A 14,026-nucleotide genomic window follows, 5' to 3' on the forward strand; every position below is an offset into this window, starting at 1 on the left:
AAGTAAGTATATTAATTTATCAAATATACCAAAAATATTCAAAATTAAGTGTTTCCGGAGAAAATATTTAAACCCTACAAAAACGAGGTTGTGGGAATATTTCCCCCCAATTGTAAAAAAAGAAAAGGAAAGTTACATATTTAGATGCTATCCGACGGCAATTTTGAAATATTGACAAATGTCAAAGCGTGTATAAAAAATGGTCGAACAATACTCAGTAGACAGTGGACTCTTGCACTTTGAATTACACTATGTGTTCGATCCAGGGAGTAAGGAATAGAAGGGAGATATAACTGACGCGGTTCGCCCCTACCATATGATTATACATGCTTTACAGACGGGTACTTTATTTGAATAAGAAATATTTGTCCGGTGTACAATTACCGCGTATACAATAACCTTTTCTGAATATTTCATATTCAAATGGAGTACCCGTCTGCACAATTACTGTGTTTCCTGTTCTTTTTGGACTATATAAAATAAAAACTTAAGTATTCCTATTCTACAGTTTTATAGGGACCACTGTATTTTCGGTGGCTGAAAGAGGTTGACCATGAATGATATGATGACACTATCTTTTACTGGGACTATAGAAACCTTTCATGTGTCTCATTTTATTAGAAAACTTCAACAACTTTAATCCCATTCCAATAAAAGTTCAGGGTCCACTCCATATCTAAGTATTTTATCAAAGTTTCTCTTAACCNGGGGGGGGGGGTTGCCACGAAAACAAAGATGGCAGATTATCGAAATAGAAACAAAAATGAAAGTAAAAATCAAGGATGACAGTAAGAAAGAGAAAAGAGGAGAAAAGGCGAGCGATACAATGTGATAATTTAAGTTGTTTCTTAAAATTAAAATTTCCATTTCTTGCATCAAAAGTTTGATACGTCAACCCACTCAAGTTAAAATTTTCAAAGCAAGCTAAGAACATTACCGTGGTTCTACCGTGTTTCAAAATTTCAGGCAAGTCTCACTCTAGTATGCCGCGTCCATTGGCACCTGATCCAATTAAGGTTCTGCCATGTGTTTGGTTTCTATTCAGAACCAATAGAAATTGCATTGCGGTAACATATCCATCTATCTATCTAGCTCATTATCCAATTTGAGATAAATCCTTATATCGGCGCTATAACAGTAAATGGAAATATTTACTTCTACTGAAACTATAGTGGTCTGTCTAGTGGCTCATGACATCCACACAGTCAGACACCCAGACTACTACAGAGATTACTACTTTATATATAAAGATATACATATACATTTATATATACATATATATATATATAAATATAATAATAATAATATATATATATATATATATATATNTGCTGTCTTAGTCTACGATACGATCTAAGACATTTAACATATCAAACTATGAATTCTGTTAGATAAAATTGTCAATAAATATAATATATATATTTATTATCTAAAGTTGAAATAAAAAAGCATATTTCGATGAATTTGTTTTCTACGCAAAAATAAAAAACTTTTTCTAAAACACATTGCTAATTTTATATTGATAGATAGATCTAAATTCCGTTATACCAAAAGTTGCGTAAAGGGCCATGAAGTCTAGTCTTTGTAAAAAATGCTTCTCCATAAATAATCAATAAAGTTTACGATGATAGTTGATATATTTGAAATGTTCCTGCAAGAATTCATTGAATTCAATAGTGTCGTACAGCGTATCTTCAGAAACAGATCGAACCATGGATAACAACTGACTTTCTAAAATAAACATGCGAATAAAAGAATTGTCAAAAACAATAGGGATGTCATTATTATGTTTACTTGAAGATCTATGGCTAAGAGACTTTATGGCCATATTTAATTTAAATTCTTTGGTCTATAGGGATGTCATTATCATATTTACTTGAAGATCTTTGGCTAGATGGGTTCATCCAATTTCTTTGAAGTTTTTTGGCCTAGATATGTCATCTTCATATTTACCTGAAGGTCTTTGACCAAGAGACTTCATGACCACATTAAGCTCTGCAAAGGACAGAACTCCGTCTTCATCTTTATTAATAAATCAAATCAAAATTTAATTCTATTTTATTTTATTCATAGGACTATTTAAAATCATAAGCTCTGAGGTTCGTCTTCATATTTTACAGTTTAATTGTTTTCTTGTAAAAATCTGGGCATTCCTGAACAATGGTCGGTGAAACGGAAATCATTGTTTACAAATATACCTTTGTTTATAACAAGACTTGTTTTTGAGTTGTCTCTTTATGTCCAGGGGCGTACTCAGGCGTACTATGGTTTCCAGTTTTTTTTTAGACCCCAAAAGGTGCTGAGTTCCCCCTATAAAGAAAGAAAAAGAATCATTGTTTTTTATATCTTTAACAAGCCTTTTACCTTTTAACCCACTTTCCGTAGAAAGGGGCTTTAGGGGCTCAGCCCCCCCTGGATCAGTGAAATCTATGGTTTCCAGGGTTTTTGGCCCCAATGGTTGCTGAGCCCCCTTGGATAAAAGAAAAATTAAGCCCTCCTGGACAAAATCCTGAGAACGCCCCTTTTCATTATATTATTAAATTATTAATTATTAATATCATTCAAGCTATGTTTCATGCACAGAATATGAATGAATGGAAAATATGAATAGTTCTTAAATACTTGTAAATTGTACTTTAAACATTATGATTTTGAGGGGATATAAAGAAATTTGTGGGGGGGGGGAGGATAATTTTGTTCAAAAATTATAATTGCAACCCCCCCCCCTTTGAAGAAGAGTAGTAAATTTTCAACGTATATACAGTTTACACACACATAAGAAGGATGAAAATGATATTAAGAAGACGACTTGAAACTTATAAAATTTAACAATCCCAAGATGAACTTGAGGTTTCTACCTTGAATAGACCTTTTTTTATTAGCATATTCAATGATTTAGCAAAAAAAAAACAGTTAACAGATGCAGAAAACCAGTATTGGAAGGAAACAGACAGTATAAATTCCGCACAGTCGTCTCTGAAGTCTGTGGTTAACCCTGTAATTAAAGTGAGAAACGCTTCAGCAGAGTAAAAAACTAGAATTAAAAATTGCTCAAAAGTCAGTTTTGCAAAGATTTTTTTATTATTCTTTTTTTTCTAGAGGAAGACTTGAAAAAGTTGCCGCAGAGACCAATCCTACCAGCGGATATCAAACCTGAAAAACCTGAAGCAGAATCCCAAATTGTAAAATCGGAAACAAAATCCCAAATTGAAAAGTCGAAAACAAAATCCCCAAAAGTGAAATCTGAAACCAAATCCCAAAATAAGTCGGTAATTAAATCCCCGAATGTAAAATTTGAAACAAAATCCCAAAACCCGGATCTCGAACCACCATTGCTCGAGCCTAACTATCCAGATTCAGAGCAATCCGACTCAGGGAAAACATTTTTAAATATTCACTTAATTCTCTATTTTTTTATCTGCCCGAATAATGCTTAGAATTTTTTATGCAGGAAGAAATATATAAAGTAGTTTTGGACAAGTTTTAATTCTGACCATTTTTCTCTACAGTGGTTGCTGCAGAAATCATCCGTTTTTAGATAGAAAAACAAAGATATTTCCTTCTTTTTTGCTCAGACAGGGTTTAAAGTTTTAGTGTTCCACTGTGAATAAGACATGCCCAGATTTTTTTTTAAAATGGAGGATCACTTTAAGAATGATGCAAGCTTCATATTTTTAAAATATTTTTTGAATAAAAAGTGTCGAAATTCAGAAACTGAATCGTCTTCATCTGAATACGAATATGAGGAGACGTATACGTTAAGGTAAACATTTTCTAGGATTATTAACGCTATTTCAGTGCAATTTTCATGCGGATCCGGATCAAGGATCCACATTGGAAAAAAATGAATCCGGATCCAAATCTGGATACGGATCCAGGTCATAAAGATTTATTTAAGATTTACCGATTTTTTTGACACAAAGAATTTTTAAATTATTTTTCTTTCTTTTTTTCATTTATCTTTTTGCAACAACTATTCAAACCATTCAGAGGTAAGCTGAGGACATTTATCTTTTTTCAGATCTATTAAGAGCAAAATACTTTAAAAAAAAATGTTTGATAAATTGCCCTTGGATCCGGATCCTTGAATCCGCATATTTTTGCGGATCCGGATCCAGGAAGCCAAAATGTTGTGGATCAAGCGGATCCGGATCCTAAGCACTGCGTTATTTGTTGACATTATGTTGTTGTAAAATCTCAGGCTGAAACTTTTCATCGAAAATGTCAAATCCTTTTTGAACCAGAAAATATACAGCAGTAAATTGGAAGCAGCATTTTATGAAGAAAAAAATTGATAAAATAAAAACTCATTCAGTAAATAACGATTTGAGAAAAGGGAACTTCGATTTTTCAATTTTTTCAAAACGTGTCGACACCACTTGATACTGTACAATTGTCCGTTTTTTGATATGTCAAAAAATATTGATTTATTGATTAATATATTTTATTAAAACTTGGACTTTTCGAGTTTAATTAATTTTCTTGATTTTAATGTTTCTGAATTCGATGTTTCAAGACAGATATTTTGATACCCATCTTGATTTATTTTTACGTTTGTTTTCTGGCTTACTTTTGTGATTTGATCTACACAAAAATTCTAATTTTTGAAAATGTACCAAAAAAAAACTTTAGGACATGGTGCAAAGTGGATTTGAGCATTTTTATCACCCTTGCCGTTAGAGTAAAATTTCGTGATCAGTCATAGTTTTTAAGGCTACCGTTGTAAATGATGGTTCTCTTGAAATTATGTTTACAGTCCCTTTAAGCTTGTATTGTTTAGGGAATGGTATCCCCCGGATTTCTGGAGATCTCAACTCCAGGAGAACAGGAATATTGTTCTTACTGATGTAACAGTCGGTGGTAAAACATTCACCGTTAGGAACTTACAACTGACAAATCTTTATATATAAAGTCGCAATCTCTGTTTGTCTGTTTGTTTTTATGTCCGATCATACCTCAGGAACCCCTTAACCGATTTTCCTCAAATTTTGATTGGGGAACTCGGGAGAACCGCGGAAATATCCGTGCTTAGTTTTGAGATTCTATTTTCAGTGGGTCAACTTTTATTAGGAAAAATAGATAAAATAGTATTTTATGACCAAGCTCGGGTAAATGGCGGAAGTATCTATGTGTACCCTGGGCAACACTGGGTTCTATAGCTAGTCTGATATACTCTTATACAGGGAGACCCATAAAACCGTGAGATAGGAAGACGACACTTAAGCAATCTCTTGTATATTTTATGTTTTAGAGCAAATAGTTTCACTAGTAGTTTGAAATCAACTTATAAAGGGAAACGGGTCTGGGCATACTGCACAATTTCGGTGTTACATATTAATTTGAATATTTAAAAAACCATTACTTTATGGGTCCCATTAATTATATTTTTTTTATGTTAAGTAGGATTTTATATTTTTGCAAAAATATTTTCTTTCCCAGTAAGAAATGCTTGCTTTAATTTCAACAGCGATAAAATTGTACATGCTTACAGTTTTTTTCTGAATCTAATCGACCAAAATTTTTGAATGGATGGCAAACGTGCCATCCAAAAATTTTCTTTAAAAATAGGAAGCTAGCAGTTTGTTAACTTTTTATCATTTTCAACTATAAAATTTGTCGATATTTACTAGTTTGTTAACAAGTTGTATTCTAGTCCAAATAGTTTTAAAAATAAGTTTTTATCATTTTTAAACGTAAAATTTTTCGATACTTTGATATTTACCAGTTCATGGTTTAGGGAGAGTTCGGAAAAAGACGGATTTTTCTCGAACCAAGAGTCTCGAGAAAAAGAAAATGGCGGAGAAGTGAAATCAGCTGAAATGACGGGAAATAAGGAAACCTCAATACGAGAAAATGGCGCTAAATGGGGAAACCAATATTTGAATAGATGAAATGAAAACTATTAAAATACCTTAATTTAAAGTAAGAAATGTTGTGAAATTTTTGCCGATAAGACTTTTTAAACTTTAAGACTGATATTTAAGGGCCTTGTATTTGTATTAAATCAAAACAAACGAGCTTCAAAGAACAATTATTTTTCTTGAATTTCAAACAGAAATTAACCGTAAACTTTTTGATACTTTTAACCCGATAATTAATTTATTTTCTTTAAACTTACTTTATTTTTCCCAGTTCAGCTAATAAGACTAATAAAAGCTTAAGACTAATAAAAACTAAAGTTTTTGTATACATCATAAAGATAAGCGAAAAAGAAGAATTTTTTAAAATTTGAATTGTTGAAAAAATTTGAAGATTTGGATCCGGGTCCATTTTTTTCAGGGTGGATCAGGGTCCATTTTTTTCTGGCGGGATCCGGATCAAAATTAAATGGATCCTATTCATAAATACTAATTTGAAGAAACAAATTTAGATAAATCTGTAATATTTTAACAGTCTGTGCCTTTTATTGAATAAATATAGTAAATATACAGGGTGTCCCAATAAACATGAGAATTGAGTGACAATTTCGATATCGTCATTTTATATATGACTTTCGATTTAGTATATTGATGCCGACTAAGAAAACTATGCTCCGTAGAATTTATTTCTGCTATGTTTGGAATTTGTTTGTTTATGTTTTGACTGCATATGGTTGTACTTTCTGCGTAAAAAAATTATAGCATACAAAAACTGTAAAAAATTTTCCGTCTTCGCTTTACATCTTGCATGGGTAATACAGACCCATCAAACAGCCATTTACCGTTTTCATAAAATAAACACTAGCAGACGCCAATTAAATATTAAGACTTCTTAAATCAGATATTACAATGTTAACAAAGACTAAATTGAATTCGCCACTTAATTCTCATGTTTGTTGGGACAGCCTGTATTTAATTGATGAATGTTTTGAAAATACAGGGTTGAAATTGTGATTTTATACCAAAGAGAATAGAATATATATTAGAGTGGAATTTTCTAGTAATATGTATAAAACGGCTATTTTGTTGTACTGTTTTCATACTGCAGGTGTACTTCACATATTTGTGCTATATAACCTTTTGGGCCCTGGACCATCATTTTACAGAAAATCTCAAATTAATATTAAAAGAAAACCAAATTATGAAATAGACTGCTTTCATAATTGGGCAATGATCATTTCACAAAGACTCTATGCCTTTCACTTCACAAACGATGATGTTCACCTAATTCATTTTATAAAGTTTATTTAACAGCTTTAAAAAATTCGAAATTGAAATAGATAGTGTAGGGAACATACTGTATTACCGTACTCTACTGCATATAATTTGTGAACATTTACATGATTTGTACACTTTGAACTCCCTTTCAGGTTAAAAGGGACTGACAAAATTCATACCGAGAGATTGTCTAAATTCCACACTAATATATATTGTATTCTCTTTGTTTTATACGCTTGTTACTATTTAATAAAAGTTCAATATGTCATGTCATTTCCCGTAAAATTTGAATTTTTGATGAAATTACTGTTTCTTTTTTAACACCGTGCATTACTAAAAATGATTCTTATTAATCTAAAATGTAATTTGTTTGTGATTTCTTGATAATGTTTTCAAATATTAAAAATGAAATGATTTAAACAAAACCCGTGTGATATGAATTGATATTTTAATAAATATTTTATTATTTTTCTTTCAATACATTTTATTTAATCTACTAAGTTCAACTACTTCTTATCCAAGAACTTTGGAGGTATGGACTAGGACTAAAAAAAATTCGTTTTCTTTACCTACTAACAATGAAATGCTGTAGATATTTTTTTAAAGAAAATATTTATATGGAGATCTTTATAACTGTTACCACATATTTCATGACTATTATTTATCCTAGTAAATATTTGAGAATTACAAACCCCATTGAAAAATTTTCAAGACGACATTCTATTGATTCTTTCGATTTCTTCGAAGTTCTGGGTTTAACTGTATGAAAGTCACAGCGTTTCTTCGTTACTTTAATGTCATTTACGATAAGAAAATATCTTACCCATTCAGCATTCTAGGAAACATTAATAATCTTGTTCATCCCTGGCCTAGTCTTTTTCTCCCAGAGAACAGTGTAAATATATTTGTATTCGCCAAAGTAAGAGAAAGTGATGCTTTGCACATTTTCACGAGAAAAGTTTGCGCATTTATAAGATGAAAAACGCTAAATTCCGAAGTTTAAACAAAAATATAACCTTATCAGAATTAATATTCACAAAATATTATCAACAACACAGTTGAATTTACTTATTATCATTGAAAAATTTAATCTGTTAATAATGTTGCTTAAAGAATTGAATAGAACTGCAACTAACCGGAAATTGACTTTTCCAAGTGTTTTCTCAACTGTTTTGATGAAATTTCATCAAAAAAAAAAAACACTTTGAAAAGTCAATTTCCAGTCAAGTTGGCAGTTCTCCCTGGTAAATCCTCGCTAATAGTGAATTATTAGTTTTATTATTTATTAGAATCCAGTCATAATTCTGATCCAAGTATATGTCAAACTCTGGATCCAATTAAATCCAGATGAAAATTTATCGCAACAAACTTGATTATTCCATTTTATTCCTTACAGAAATCTCCTTTTCCGAAACCATTTTTTCTCAGCTGGTTCCCTAGACTTCAAGGACTTCATGTAAAACTAAAAAGAACTGTTATTGTAATTTAAGAGACCTACGTTTTAAATGATGAGAAAACCCAAGTTTACAACAATACCCTTAATCTGATAACGTCGTTCGTCTATAAAGCTTAAAAAAGGTTTATTTCTACTGGTTTTAATTATTAAAATATTTTAAATATTACAGACGGATTTAAGAATATTTGGTATATTTTCCTATGCAAAATCCATTCTAGATTCTCTAGACAACACTGTTCTGATTTATTTCCTGTTAGCCTCCAGGAAAACTAGGCAAACCTTTCTTGTTATAACATAATTAGTTCCGCTTCTGTACTCTATTTCCTCTACGGTACTGCAGTTTAGTTCCATACTGTACTATAGTTTAGTTCCTCTACTGTACTACAGTTTAGTTCCTATACTGTACTGTAGTTTAGTTCCTCTACTGTACTGTAGTTTAGTTCCTATACTGTACTATAGTTTAGTTCCTATACTGTACTATAGTTTAGTTCCTATACTGTACTGTAGTATAGTTCCTATACTGTACTGTAATTTAGTTCCTCTACTGTACTGTAGTTTAGTTCCTATACTGTACTGTAGTTTAGTTCCTCTACTGTACAGTAGTTTAGTTCCTCTAATGTACTGTGGTTTAGTTCCTCTACTGCACAGTACAAATTTTATTTAACTTAAAAAAAGTCTAGCCAAATTGTTCTTTGTAATAACATTTAAAGAAATGAAAGCTAAAAGCTTCTGGGTCTAACCTGCAATAATTCTCGTTGGTTCTTGAAATAAGAATATTCAGAAGGATTAAATGTAGAAAATGAAGATTCGAATATACATTATTATTATTATTATTAACAATATACATACTATAACTTACAAACACACAATTTATCAAAAACTATTCTCTACCAAATATATAAATATTTTGTTCAGTAAAATATGTTGAACAGAAAATAACACTGGAAACTATTATTTACCAAACATATAAATTAAATATGTTGATCAGTAGAACAGTAAACAATATCGGAAACTATTATCTACCAAACACATAAATATGTTGTTCAGTAGAATATTTTGAACAGTAAACAACATCGGAAACTATTCTCTACCAAACATATAAATATGTTGTTCAGTAGAATATTTTGAACACTAAACAACATCAGAAACTATTCTCTACCAAACATATAAATGTGTTGTTCAGTAGAACATTTTGAACAGTAAACAACATCGGAAACTATTCTCTACCAAACATATAAATATGTTGTTCAGTAGAATATGTTGAACAATAATTAACATCAGAAACTATCATCTACGTCAAACATATAAATGTAATATGATGTTCAGTAGAATATGTTGAACAGGAAATAACATTTGAAACTATTATCTACCAAACATATAAATTAAATATGTTATTCAGTAGAATATGTTAAACAGTAAATAACATTTGAAACTATTATCTACCAAACATATAAATATGTTGTTCAGTAGAATATGTAAACAATGTTGTAAAACTAGTTTGACGACTGAATGGCACAAATGATGTCAAAGAATAAAAAAAATAAAACGCATTTTCTCAAATTAAACTAAACCAAGCTTCTACATTTTTGTTACTTTAATCATGATAAGGAGTTCTAACCCGTCCGCTGCTTTTGTTGTAATCTTCTGTAAAATGCCTTGATGCACTACCAGTGCAATCCTTTCTTTCCGTGCGCAGGGTCAGTGGATCGAGAGAGGAACAGCATTAAGTTAATAGGATATACTATTCTCCCCTTACTCCCATGATGATANTAAATATTGAATACAAATCTGAGCAGGTTAGGTTCTCTGTGTATTTACATCCTTTCTCGTGTTCATCTAATAGATCGAGTTCACGGAGAAATACATTGTAATTTTAGCCGGTCCGTTTCCTTTTTATTTCAACCGTTATTTTCTTTTTCAAATACGGCTAATCCATTTCGTTAACGATCTAAAAATGATCGGTTTGAAATTATAAAAAAGTGGCTACATTTGTATGGACAGAAACACAAATTATGCGTTTTATAATCCTCTATGTAAATAACTCTGTATGTGTACTAAATTGTATCATTCTCCCTCTTTAAGTTAAAAATACTTACTTTTTTCTCACTATCAGTTTTTTCATCTCCGGCATCAACATCTATCCTTTCATTCATCTTCCAATCCATCCATTGTCATCCATATTCATGTTTGGTTATAGTATGGTCTTGGTACTTCTCTACATCTATCCTTTCATTCATCTTCCAGTCCATCCTTGTCATCCATATTCATGTTTGGTTATAGTATTGTGTTGGAACTTCTCTACATCTATCCTGCTTGAATCATGGAGGCCCTCATATTCAACATTTGCCATGCTAGCGGTTGTAAGATCTTCTGAAATATAGTTTTTCAATTAGATTTTGGGGGAAATAACTCCTGAGCCCGAAATTTAAAAGAGTATCGTTGAACGAAACTCACGAGTTTCCTTTTCGGGGTCTTAACATTTTGTAGATTTTGATTTAAGATACGAAAAAATGGAGAGCATGAAAAAACTAAATAAAAAAATATTTCATAACAAGAATATTGATATCCACAAAAATGTCTAAGCCCATTCGTAAAACCCGAGTTTTAAAACGGGTTTTCATAACGATACCCAATCTTAAGTTTTGGGCTCTGAATTATACACGAGTACAAAGTTCAAAGTGTACACGAGTTCAAAGTTCACAATGTTCATGAGTACAAACTTCACAGTGTACACAAGTTCACAGTGCACACAAGTACAAAAGGTACACAATAAGCTGGTGAGCTTATTATATTTCATCTTGAAATTTCTGTCTTAATCTTCTTTTTCGCCCCTCCTCGTTTTCCGGTTGCTTCTAAACAAATACTTTTCTATTTCTTGATCCATATGAAAAGGTGCTATTTATGAATTTTTGAAATATGGAACTTTCTTATAAGAAATCTTAGCATCAACCATAAGAAGTTGTACACTTAGGTTTGTTATATCTGAAAATCCGAAATTTCCATTATATAAAGTGAGAACCAGCAAACACTGGAATACTAAGACGACGGTTAGACTACAGTTTGACTTAACATATTCTAATAAACATGTGCCACGGCAAGTATGCAGTATAAACTCACTGAACACTAAACATATCTATTTTACTTAAAGGGACAGTGAGTGTTGTTTCAAGTAACCCTCCATGAAAAGATGACAATGTCCGATTTACAACGGTAATACCCTTGAAACCTTAATCTGATTAAAAATGTGGAAGATACCGTCGGTTTTTTAACTCTAAAGTATTATTTTTTTTAAGTTTATACACAAGAAATGCGCAAATCACTTTCGCAAAGAAACTGCGAATGAAAATTAACAGTTAAAAGAAACAAAAACATTGATATCTAATTAATGCTTGATCAGACAAAAACTTTCAAGGTATACCCTTGTATTCCATCTTTACATGGAGATTGGAGGGTCACTTCAAATTAAACTTACAGTCTCTTTAATTTAACTTTAACTTATAAGCTACTCATTTTGTAACACAAAAACACATTGGTATTGGTTTAATGTCGTCTTCCAATTCTAAAATTTTCTGGTTTTCATTGTAATCAAATCAATGTGAGAAGAACTGAGGTTGAGGGAATATGACTGCGACGGATTGTAAACAAACCGTTCACATTAAGAAAAACGAATTCTACGAGGGAGGGGGAGCAGAGTCACCATGAGCCCCGCAAAATGGTCTCCAAGCTTACGTATTTCCAGATGAGTATTCAAAATGGCCTTGCGCTAACCATGAACGTAAGAATAGATATTATAGAAGTATCAAATAACATTTTTAAAGAAAATATTTAATCTTTGAATAGTTATGCAGTGATTTCTTGAAAATCCAAAAAACATTGCATAACTATTAAAATATTCAATATTTTTTTCATTTTTTTATACATTACTTCTATAATACCTTTTCTAGAGGATAGGGGTAGCGCCAGGTCATTTTAAATACTCATCTGCAAATCCAGCGGCTTTGAGACCATTTCGCGGGGCTCATGACGTCCCTGCACCCCCTCCCTAATTCTGCATCAGACAAATATTTCCGAATAAATGATTGACTTATTATTGAATTAATATTAGTTTTTTTCATTACTTTTATACCTTTTTGTCGTTAAATGTTAAGATTTTTCGATTGAATGTAAAAAAATTGAATGTATTTTTGTAAATATATTTATGTAACCTGAAGCGTAACTCGTCCATTCTGACTCTTCACAGTGAGGGTTGGTAAATATTCGCCTAGAAAAAAAAATAATTTCCCTCAAAAATGAAAAAGGTCTGCAAAAAAAAGACTTGGAATAGGAGCAAAAAACCGGTGAAATTTCAAATAATCATATTAGTGATGTGCTATCAGTTGGTTCGTTTTTCGGTCGTTGTTGCACATATTTTCTTTTAGTGTCAAATCTTGCCGTATTGTATATTTGCTTATCCTACACTTTCCCCTTTCTTAAACTTTGTCAAGCTTTGACCCTGGCAGAAGATATATGCAACAAACGATCCAAAAACGATCCAGCAATGATCGTGTTGTCAACATCGTTTTTAAATCCATTTTATTTTATTTTTTTAAGATTAAGATATTGCAAAGTTTAATATAAGCAAACTTTATCATATTACAGTTGTAAAATCTTTATCATATTACAGTTGTAAAATCTTGAAAGTTTTATTACTTTTTATCTGAAAACGATCCAAAACGCTTAAAAATACTAAATTCATAAGTATGATTAATCATAAATATGTCCCGTACAGAAACTCGTGAACACTCCCTTTAAAAAAATAATCTTACTTGGTCCAGTTGTGACTCCGGACACAAAACATTCCTCCCCGGATCCTAAAAAAATTATTTTTAAAATTTTATTTTTTAATTCAAATTCCATGAGGTGTGGTCGAAAAAAGGTGAAATAATAATTTTAAAAGAAATGGTGAAAACAAAAATGTAGGCGTATTACGTACGACTATCTCTGAAAATATACTTCTGCAGGAAGGTTTAAATGTCAATTATTGTATTTTTGCCTCAATTTCTCTAAGAAAATTATCTTACCAAAATTTTAGAAGTGTAACAAAAGCTTTTTAGAAGTTGGCCATCATGAAGCAAATTATAAGACATTTCCAAAATAAAATTAGGGAAAATTGATGAAAAATATTTTATATACTTTTAGCAAACCTGATAAATAGAATTCTCCAGCATTTATTATTTGAGGAGAAATATCTAGGGTAGAACCAGTTACTGATAACCTAGAATATGTCAACATTATTGATAACCTAGAATATGTCAACATTATTGATAACCAAGAATATGTCAACATTACAGATATGTTAGAATATATCAACATTACAGATATCCCAGAATATGTCAACATTATAGATATCCTAAAATATGTCAACATTATTGATAACCTAGAATTTGTCAACATT

At 31.1% G+C, this 14,026-nt stretch overlaps 1 long non-coding RNA gene across 1 annotated transcript; it reads left to right on the top strand.

Moving 5' to 3' along the window:
- The first annotated feature begins 5,737 nt into the window (after window positions 1–5,737).
- Window positions 5,738–6,390, top strand: LOC111716639 (uncharacterized). Its single transcript, XR_002768554.1, has 2 exons — window positions 5,738–5,922; window positions 6,133–6,390. It is a non-coding gene; the product is annotated as an uncharacterized LOC111716639 (long non-coding RNA).
- Window positions 6,391–14,026: the final 7,636 nt, after the last annotated feature.

This window comes from Eurytemora carolleeae, unplaced genomic scaffold, assembly GCF_000591075.1.
Source record: "Eurytemora carolleeae unplaced genomic scaffold, Eaff_2.0 scaffold1857, whole genome shotgun sequence".
NCBI lineage: Eukaryota > Metazoa > Arthropoda > Copepoda > Calanoida > Temoridae > Eurytemora > Eurytemora carolleeae.